Below are 11,154 nucleotides of genomic sequence, written 5' to 3'. Positions count from 1 at the left end.
CCAGTATTACCACCGGATACATAAATGCCACAGACACATAACTGGGTGAACCTTTTTAGATTGTGACTCAGCTTTGCTAAAGTCCCCAATTAGAGGTGTCCAGAGCTCTTAAGCACACTCTTCTTTTTGCTTTGGACCTCGACTTTAACCGCTTAGTCTCAAGTTTTCACTTGACACCTTTACGCCACAAGCACATGGTTAGGGACAGCTTGGTTGCGCCACTTAGGCCAGGATTTTATTCCTGTGAGCCCTCCTATCCACTGATACTCAAAGCCTTGGATCCTTTTTATCACCCTTGCCTTTTGGTTTAAAGGGGTATTGGCTTTTTCTGCTTGCTTTTTTTTTTCTTTCTTTTTTTTCTCTTTTTTTTCGCATATTCCTTTTTTTCTACAAGCTTTTCACTGCTTTTTCTTGCTTCAAGAATCAATTTTATGATTTTTCAGATCATCAGATAACATTTCTCTTTTTCCATCATTCTTTCAAGAGCCAACAATTTTAACATTTATGAATCAACAAATTCAAAAATATGCACTGTTCAAGCATTCATTCAAAAAAATAATAGTATTGCCACCGCATCAAAATAACTAAACTGTTTTAAAATTCAAAATTCATGTACTTCTTTTTCTTTTTCAATTAAAAATACTTTTTATTTAAGAAAGGTGATGGATTCATAGGACATTCATAGCTTTAAGACATAAACTTTAAATTTTTATTGATTATGGAATAAAAATAAGACTCAAAAATAAATATAAGCGCAGACCCATAATAATAGAAGACAGAAAATTAAAAGCAAAAGAATAAATGACTCTTAAAATAGACTCTTAATAATAAAGGTCATCACAGACTTAGGACTCAACAACCTTGATTTTGAGGAGTTGATGCTCCCTCAATCTGTGGGGTGCTTGGTCCTTCAATGGAGAGCTTCTGGCACTTCAGCTCCTGTAGCTCACGCCCCTGCTTCTCCTGTTCCTTTAGCAGTTTGCAGAGCATGCAGTTTTGATTCTGCTGTTCTTCCTTAAGTTGTTCTATAGCTTTTTGCAGCTTGGTAACAGATGCTTCTAGGCGGGTCCAGTAGTCAATTTCAGGAATTTCTGGGAGGAACTCCTGTGCCCTCCTTTTGATGGAGTTGTCTTGCACTTGTCCTTCCATTGACTTCTTGGTGATTGGGTGTTTAATTGGGATGCATTCATCTACTCCCATCCTTACCTCATCATCTTTACATAGCAGAGAAATTAAGCTTGGGTAGGCCAGTTTGGCTTCAGTGGAGTTCTTGTTTGCAATTGTGTAAATCTCACAAGAAATTAGATGATGAATATCCACTTCTTTTCCAAGCATAATATAATGAATCATCACTGCTCTCTTGACAGTGACCTCAGAGCGGTTGCTAGTGGGCAATATAGAACGCCCAATGAAGTCCAACCAGCCTCTTGCAACTGGTTTGAGATCTCCCCTCTTGAGTTGGTTTGGGATACCTTTTGAATTGGTTATCCACTTAGTTCCAGGGAGGCATATATCCTCTAGAACTTGATCCAACCCCTTATCTACTCTCACAATTCTCCTATTAAAGGATTCTGGATCATCTTGTAGTTGAGGCAATTTGAAGATCTCTCTTATTTTGTCCCGATGGAAGTAAATAAGCCTCTTTCTGACCATGGTTCGATAGGTATGAAAGGCGGTTCCAGTTATTCTCTGCTTATCTGTCAGCCACAGATTTGAGTAGAATTCCTGAACCATGTTTCTTCCAACCTTTGTCTCAGGATTGGCTAGAATTTCCCATCCTCTATTTCGAATTTTTTCTTGGATCTCCAGATATTCATCCTCTTTCAGATTGAATTTAACTTCCGGGATCACTGACCTCAGACCCATTATTTTGTGGTAATGGTCTGCAGGTTCTTTGGTTAAGAACCTCTCTTGATTCCAAAGACTCTTTGGAGTATTCTCTTTCTTTCCTCTTGATTTAGTTTGTTTTCCCTTAGGTGCCATGATCTTGATGAGTCTTAGCTCAGTGATCACAGAAAAACACACCAAACTTAGAGGTTTGCTTGCCCTCAAGCAAAAGAAAGGAAAGGGGAGACAGAGGAGAAGAGGTCAATTCGAATGGTGGAGAGGAGGGGATGGCCGAATGTATATTAATAGGAGGAGGGGAGGGATTTCGAAAAATTAGAAAGATATATGACATAGAGATATGATTGATAGAAGAAAATAAAATCATGATATGAAAAAGATATAAAGATGTTAATTCTGAAAATTTGGTTTATGCATCTAAGAAATAAGAGATGATATGATGAGTTGAAAAAGATTTGGAAAGAAATTAAGAGGATAATTGAGTTTTTGAAAAGATTTAGGAAGAATTTGAAAGAAAATTGAAAAGAGATTTAGAAAATGTTTGAATTTTTGAAAATTGAGGGTGAATGATGAAAGTTTGAAAAAAATTTATGCAGAAAAGTATGAATCAAAACATGAAAATTTGAAAAAATTTGAAGTTGGAAACAAAATCTCCTCCCCCTGCCTTTCTGGCGTTAAACGCCCAGAATGGTATCCATTCTGGCGTTTAACGCCCAATTGTTGGCCATTATGGGCGTTTAACGCCCAGCCAGGTACCCTGGCTGGCGTTAAATGCCAGAAACCCCTTTATCACTGGGCGTTTTTCTGAACGCCCAGAATGGTACCCATTCTGGCGTTTAGCACCCAAAATGGTACCTTTACTGGCGTTAAACGCCCAGAATGGTACCCATTCTGGCGTTTAACGCCCAAAATGCCCCTTACTGGCGTTTTCTTGCCTGCAAGCTCCTTTTCTCTGCTTTTTGCACTGAATCCTTCTGTAACTCTGTGAATTCCTTCGATTTTGATGATTAACCTTTGAAGAAAAATGTATATCAAACTTCTACAAGTATTAATTAAAACAAATAACTTGCTAATGGCTGGGTTGCCTCCCAACAAGCGCTTCTTTATTGTCTTTAGCTGGACTTTTACTGAGCTTCATTCAAGCCTTAGTTTTGAGCATTCTTGCTCAAAATTGCTTTCAAGATAATGTTTGATTCTCTGTCCATTAACAATGAACTTTTTGTCAGAATCAATATCTTGAAGCTCAACATATCCATATGGTGACACTCTTGTAATCACATATGGTCCCCTCCACCGGAATTTTAATTTCCCGGGGAATAATCTGAGTCTAGAGTTGAACAGCAGAACTTTTTGTCCTGGCTCAAAGACTCTGGATGACAATTTCTTGTCATGCCACTTTTTTGCTTTTTCCTTATAAATTTTTGCATTTTCAAAAGCATTGAGTCTGAACTCCTCTAGCTCATTTAGCTGGAGCAATCTTTTCTCACCAGCTAACTTAGCATCCATGTTTAGGAATCTGGTTGCCCAGTAGGATTTATGTTCCAGTTCCACGGGCAGATGACAGGCCTTGCCATACACAAGCTGGTATGGAGAGGTTCCTATAGGAGTCTTGAACGCTGTTCTGTATGCTCACAAAGCATCATCCAAGCTCTTTGCCTAATCCTTTCTACGGGCAATTACAGTCCGTTCCAGGATTCTCTTTAGTTCTCTATTAGAGACTTCAGCCTGCCCATTTGTCTGTGGATGATATGGAGTTGCTACTTTGTGGCTAATTCCATATCGAACCATAGCAGAGTAAAGCTGTTTATTGCAGAAATGGGTGCCCCCATCACTGATTAGTACTCTGGGAACACCAAATCTGCTGAAAATATGTTTTTGGAGGAACTTCAGCACAGTCTTGTTATCATTAGTGGGTGTGGCAATTGCTTCCACCCATTTAGATACGTAGTCTACTGCCACAAGAATGTAAGTGTTTGAGTATGATGGTGGGAAAGGACCCATGAAGTCAATACCCCATACATCAAACAACTCAATCTCTAAGATCCCTTGTTGATGCATGGCATAACCATGAGGCAAGTTACCAGCTCTTTGGCAACTGTCACAGTTACGCACAAACTCTCGGGCATCTCTATAGAGAGTGGGCCAGTAGAAGCCACATTGGAGGACTTTAGTGGCTGTTCGCTCACTTCCGAAATGTCCTCCATACTGTGATCCATGGCAATGCCACAGGATCTTCTGTGCCTCCTCTCTAGGGACGCACCTGTGGATCATTCCGTCTGTGCATCTCTTAAAGAGATATGGTTCATCCCATAAGTAGTACTTTGCATCAGAAATTAGTTTTTTCTTTTGCAACCTGTTGTATTCCTGTGGTATAAACCTCACAGCTTTATAATTTGCAATGTCTGCAAACCATGGCGCTTCCTGAATGGCAAAAAGTTGCTCATCCGGAAAGGTCTCAGAGATCTCAGTAGGAGGGAGGGACGCCCCTGCTACTGGTTCTATCCGGGACAGGTGATCAGCTACCTGGTTCTCTGTCCCTTTTCTGTCTCTTATTTCTATATCAAACTCTTGCAGAAGCAACACCCATCTTACGAGCCTGGGTTTTGAATCCTGCTTTGTGAGTAGATATTTAAGAGCAGCATGGTCAGTATACACAATCACTTTTGAACCTACTAAATATGATCTAAACTTGTCAATGGCATAAACCACTGTAAGTAACTCCTTTTCTGTGGTTGTGTAATTCTTCTGTGCGTCGTTTAGAACACGACTGGCATAGTAAATGACGTGCAGAAGCTTGTTATGCCTTTGTCCCAACACTGCACCAATGGCATGGTCACTGGCATCACACATTAATTCGAATGGTAATGTCCAGTCAGGTGCAGAGATGACTGGTGCTGTGACCAGCTTGGCTTTTAGGGTTTCAAACGCCTACAGACACTCTGTATCAAACACAAATGGCGTGTCAGCAGCTAGCAGGTTGCTTAGAGGTTTTGCAATTTTTGAAAATTCCTTTATGAACCTCCTATAGAATCCTGCATGCCCCAGAAAGCTTCTTATTGCCTTAACATTGGCAGGTGCTGGTAATTTCTCAATTACCTCTACCTTGGCTTGATCCACCTCTATTCCCTTGCTTGAAATTTTGTGCCCAAGGACAATTCCTTCAGTCACCATAAAGTGACATTTTTCCCAGTTTTAAGACTAAGTTAGTCTCTTGGCACCTTTTTAAGACAAGTGCTAGGTGATCAAGACAGGAGTTGAATGAGTCTCCAAATACTGAGAAGTCATCCATGAAGACTTCCAGGAACTTCTCTACCATATCAGAGAAGATAGAGAGCATGCACCTCTGAAAGGTTGCAGGTGCATTGCATAGACCAAAAGGAATTCTTCTGTAAGCAAATACTCCAGATGGACATGTGAATGCTATTTTTTCTTGGTCTTGAGGATCCACAGCAATTTGGTTGTAGCCTGAATAGCCATCCAAAAAGCAGTAGTATTCATGGCCTGCTAGTCTCTCTAGCATCTGGTCTATGAATGGTAAAGGAAAATGATCCTTTCTGGTGGCTGTATTGAGCCTTCTGTAGTCAATACACATACGCCACCCTGTAACTGTTCTTATGGGAACCAGTTCATTCTTTCCATTATGAACCACTGTCATGCCTCCCTTCTTGTGGACAACTTGGACAGGGCTCACCCAGGGGCTATCAGAAATGGGATAAATAATCCCAGCCTCTAGTAACTTAGTGACCTCTTTCTACATCACTTCCTTCATGGCTGGATTTAGCCGCCTCTGTGGTTGAACCACTGGCTTGGCATCATCTTCCAATAGGATTTTGTGCATGCATCTTGCTGGGCTAATGCCCTTAAGGTCACTTATGGACCACCCAAGAGCTGTCTTGTGTGTCCTTAGCACTTGAATTAGTGCTTTCTCTTCCTGTGGATTTAAAGCAGAGCTTATGATTACTGGAAAAGTGTCACCCTCTCCCAGAAATGCATATTTCAGGGATGGTGGTAGTGGTTTGAGCTCAGGTTTAGGAGGTTTCTCCTCTTCCTGAGGGATTTTTAGAGGTTCTTTTATTTCTTCTGGTTCCTCCAAATCAGGCTGAACATCTTTAAAGATGTCCTCTAGCTCTGATTCAAGAGTCTCAGTCATATTGATCTCTTCCACCAAAGAGTCAATAATATCAGTGCTCATGCAGTCATTTTTTGTGTCTGGATGCTGCATAGCTTTGACAACATTTAACTTGAACTCATCTTCATTGACTCTCAAGGTCACTTCCCCTTTTTGTACATCAATAAGAGTTCGTCCAGTTGTTAGGAAAGGTCTTCCTAGAATGAGAGTTACACTCTTGTGCTCCTCCATTTCCAGCACTATGATGAGCGGATAATTTATACGCTTTTTGGCATTATTTTTAGTATGTTTTTAGTAGGATCTAGTTACTTTTAGGGATGTTTTCATTAGTTTTTATGTTAAATTCACATTTCTGGACTTTACTATGAGTTTGTGTGTTTTTCTATGATTTCAGGTATTTTCTGGCTGAAATTGAGGGACTTGAGCAGAAATCAGATTCAGAGGTTGAAGAAGGACTGCTGATGCTGTTGGATTCTGACCTCTCTGCACTCAAAGTGAATTTTCTGGAGCTACAGAACTTGAAATGGCGCGCTTCCAATTGCGTTGGAAAGTAGACATCCAGGGCTTTCCAGAAATATATAATAGTTCATACTTTGGCCAAGAATAGATGACGTAAACTGGCGTTCAACGCCAGCTTTCTACCCAAATCTGGCGTCCAGCGCCAGAAAAGGAGCCAAAACCAGAGTTGAACGCCCAAACTGGCACAAAAACTGGCGTTCAACTCCAAGAAGGATCTCTACACGTGCAACACTCAGGCTCAGCCCAAGCACACACCAAGTGGGCCCAGGAAGTGGATTTATGCATCAATTACTTACTCATGTAAACCCTAGTAGCTAGTTTATTATAAATAGGACCTCTTACTATTGTACTAGACATCTTTGAATCTTTGGGATCCTGGATTGTATTCTGATCCTGTGATCACGTTTTAGGGGGCTGGCCATCTCGGCCATGCCTGGACCTTCACTTATGTATTTTCATACGGTAGAGTTTCTACACTCCATAGATTAAGGTGTGGAGCTCTGCTGTTCCTCAAAGATTAATGCAAAGTACTTCTGTTTTCTATTCAACTCATCTTATTTCACTTCTAAGATATCAATTCGCACCCAAGAACGTGATGAAGGTGATGATTATGTGTGACGCTCATCACCATTCTCCCCTATGAACACGTGCCTGACAAACACTTCCGTTCTACATGAAATAAGCTAGAATGAATATCTCTTAGATCTCTTAACCGGAATCTTCGTGGCGTAAGCTAGAATGATGGCGGCATTCAAGAGAATCCGGAAAGTCTAAACCTTGTCTGTGGTATTCCGAGTAGGATTCAATGATTGAATGACTGTGACGAGCTTCAAACTCGCGATTGTTGGGCGTTAGTGACAGACGCAAAAGGAGGGTGAATCCTATTCCAGCATGATCGAGAACCGACAGATGATTAGCCGTGCTGTGACAGAGCATGTGAGCATATTTTTCACTGAGAGGAGGGGATGTAGCCACTGACAACGGTGATGCCCTTGCATAAAGCCAGCCATGGAAAGGAGTAAGACTGATTGGATGAAGATAGCAGGAAAGCAGAGGTTTAGAGGAACGAAAGCATCTCCATTCGCTTATCTGAAACTCTCACCGATGAATTACATAAGTACCTCTATCCCTATTCTATTATTAAATTTCAAAAACACAATTATCAATTTATATCTGCCTAACTGAGATTTGCAAGGTGACCATAGCTTGCTTCATACCAACAATCTCCGTGGGATTCGACCCTTACTCACGTAAGGTATTACTTGGACGACCTAGTGCACTTGCTGGTTAGTTGTATCAAAGTTGTGAACCATGGTATTGGCACCATGTTCTTGGCGCCATTGCCAGGGAAAGAAAGAGCCATGAATTTTACATAATCAAAGTGTAATCACGATTGCGCGTACCAAGTTGCTCACGTTGCCAGGGATTATTTGAGCCTGGACATCACAATTTCGTGCACCAAGTTTTTGGCGCCGTTGCCAGGGATTGTTCGAGTATGGACAACTGACGGTTCATCCTGTGCTCAGATTAGGTAATTTTCTTTTTTGTTTTGTTTTCAAAAATATTTCAAAAATCTTTCAAAAATTTTCCCATTTGTTTTCGAAAAAAAAAATAATAAAAATGTTTTCAAAAATTTATTCAAAATTTTTAAGAATGAATTCTAGTATTTCATGAAGCATGTGAAGCCTGGCTGGCTGTAAAGCCATGCCTAAATTTATTTGGACTGAGGCAGCAATTTGTTATCAAGAGCAAGCTAGTTGTTGTTAATCCACCTGCTACTGTTCCTGATTTACATGCTAAAGCTTGGCTGGCCATTGGCCATGTCTAGTGTTTTGGACCGGAGCTTTCATTGAAAGCTTGGCTGGCTAGTGAGCCATGTCTAATTCCTGGACTGAAGCTTTAGACTAACACTGCAAGATTCCTGGAATTCATATTAAAAATTTTGGAATCCTTATTTTCCTTTTTCAATTAATTTTCGAAAAAAAATAAAAAAAAAATTAGAAAATCATAAAAATCAAAAATATTTTTTGTGTTTCTTGTTTGAGTCTTGAGTCATATCATAAGTTTGGTGTCACTTGCATATGCATCTTGCATTTTTCGAAAATATCATGCATTTCTAGTGTTCTTCATGATCTTCAAGTTGTTCTTGGTAAGTCTTCTTGTTTGATCTTTGCATTTGCATGTTTTGTGTCTTTTCTTGTTTTTCATACGCATTCTTGGATTCTTAGTGTCTAAGCATTAAAGAATTCTAAGTTTGGTGTCTTACATGTTTTCTTTGCATTAAAAATTTTTCAAAAATGTGTTCTTGATGTTCATCTTGACATTCATAGTGTTCTTGGTGTTCATCTTGACATTCATAGCATTCTTGCATGCATCACATGTTTTGATCTAAAAATTTCATGCATTGCATCTTTTTAGTGTTTTTCTCTCTCATCATAAAAATTCAAAAAAATCAAAAAAATATCTTTCCCTTTTTCTCTCATCAAATTCGAAAATTTAGATTGACTTTTTCAAAAATTTTTAAAATCAAGTTGTTTCTTAAGAGTCAAATCAAAATTTTCAATTTGAAAATCTTATCTTTTTCAAAATTCTTAGTTATTTTCGAAAATTCTAAAAATATTTTTCAAAAATCTTTTTCTTATTTTTATATCAAATTTTCGAAAATAACATAATCAATTAATGTTTTGATTCAAAAATTTGAAGTTTGTTACTTGCTTGTTAAGAAAGATTCAAACTTTAAGTTCTAGAATCATATCTTGTGATTTCTTGTGAATCAAGTCATTAATTGTGATTTTAAAAATCAAATCTTTTTCAAACCTAATTTCTATCATATCTTTTCAAAAAAAAAAAATCTTCTTATCTTATCTTTTTCAAAAATATGATTTCAAAAAAATATCTTTTCTAACCTCCTAACTTCTTATCTTTTCAAAATTTGTTTCAACTAACTAACTAACTTTTTGTTTGTTTCTTAACTATTTCAAAACTACCTAACTAACTCTCTCTCTCTAATTTTCGAAAATATCTTCTCTCTTTTTCAAAATTTCTTTTTAATTAACTAATTATTCTTATTTTTATTTTTGATTTAAAAAAAAAATTTCGAAAAATACTAACATTTTTCAAAAACCATTTTCGAAAATCACTAACTCTTTTTCAAAAATATTTTTCGAAAATTATCCCTCTCCCATCTTATTCTATTTATTCATTCATCTACTAACATCTCATCTCACATCTCAACCCTCCTCACACTTGTGTTTCTTCCATTATATTACATTCTTTGTCTCCCCCTTTTCTTCCACTTACAAAGGGATCCCTATACTGTGGTATAAAGGATCTCTATTATTATTATTATTTTTCTGTGCCCTCTTTTTTGTCATATGAGCAGGAGCAAGGATAAGAACATTCTTGTGGAAGTAGATCCAGAACCTGAAAGGACTCTGAAAAGGAAACTAAGAGAAGCTAAAATACAACAATCCAGAGATAACCTTTCAGAAATTTTCGAACAGGAAGAGGAGATGGCAGCCGAAAATAATAATAATGTAAGGAAGATGCTTGGTGACTTTACTGCACCTAATTCCAATTTACATGGAAGAAGCATCTCCATTCCTGCCATTGGAGCAAACAACTTTGAGCTGAAACCTCAATTAGTTTCTCCGATGCAGCAGAACTACAAGTTTTATGGACTTCCATCTGAAGATCCTTTTCAGTTCTTAACTGAATTCTTGCAGATATGTGATACTGTTAAGACTAATGGAGTAGATCCTGAAGTCTACAGGCTCATGCTTTTCCCCTTTGCTGTAAGAGACAGAGCTAGATTATGGTTGGATTCTCAACCCAAAGACAGCCTGAACTCTTGGGATAAGCTGGTCACGGCTTTCTTAGCCAAGTACTTTCCTCCTCAAAAGCTGAGCAAGCTTAGAGCTGATGTTCAAACCTTCAGACAGAAAGAAGGTGAATCCCTCTATGAAGCTTGGGAAAGATACAAACAGTTGACCAAAAAGTGTCCTTCTGACATGCTTTCAGATTGGACCATCCTGGATATATTCTATGATGGTTTATCTGAGCTATCAAAAATGTCACTGGACACTTCTGCAGGTGGATCCATTCACCTAAAGAAAACGCCTGCAGAAGCTCAAGAACTCATTGACATGGTTGCTAATAACCAGTTCATGTACACTTCTGAAAGGAATCCTGTGAGTAATGGGACGCCTATGAAGAAGGGAGTTCTTGAAGTTGATACTCTGAATGCCATATTGGCTCAGAATAAAATATTGACTCAGCAAGTCAATATGATCTCTCAGAGTCTGCATGGAATGCAAGCTGCATCCAACAGTACTCAAGAGGATTCTTATGAAGAAGAAGCTTATGATCCTGAGAACCCTGCAATAGTAGAGGTGAATTACTTAGGTGAACCTTATGGAAACACCTATAACTCATCATGGAGAAATCATCCAAATTTCTCATGGAAGGATCAAAAGCCTCAACAAGGCTTTAATAATGGTGGAAGAAATAGGTTTAACAATAATAAACCTTTTCCATCATCCACTCAGCAACAGACAGAGAACTCTGAACAAAAAGCTTCTAATTTAGCAAATCTAGTCTCTGATCTATCCAAGGCCACTATGAGCTTCATGAATGAAACAAGGTCTTCCATTAGAAATTTG

General features: G+C 38.5%; 1 non-coding gene across 1 annotated transcript; it reads right to left on the bottom strand.

Annotated features, from left to right (window-relative positions):
* Positions 1–10,401: 10,401 nt before the first annotated feature.
* LOC148575953 (small nucleolar RNA R71) lies at positions 10,402–10,509 on the bottom strand. The gene has a single exon (XR_015903188.1). It is a non-coding gene; the product is annotated as a small nucleolar RNA R71 (small nucleolar RNA).
* Positions 10,510–11,154: the final 645 nt, after the last annotated feature.

This window comes from Arachis ipaensis, chromosome B1 (genome assembly GCF_059453495.1).
Source record: "Arachis ipaensis isolate K30076 ecotype BB chromosome B1, ASM5945349v1, whole genome shotgun sequence".
NCBI lineage: Eukaryota > Viridiplantae > Streptophyta > Magnoliopsida > Fabales > Fabaceae > Arachis > Arachis ipaensis.
The sequence above is the reverse complement of the archived record's forward strand: the minus strand, read 5'-3'. Positions and strand labels throughout refer to the sequence as shown.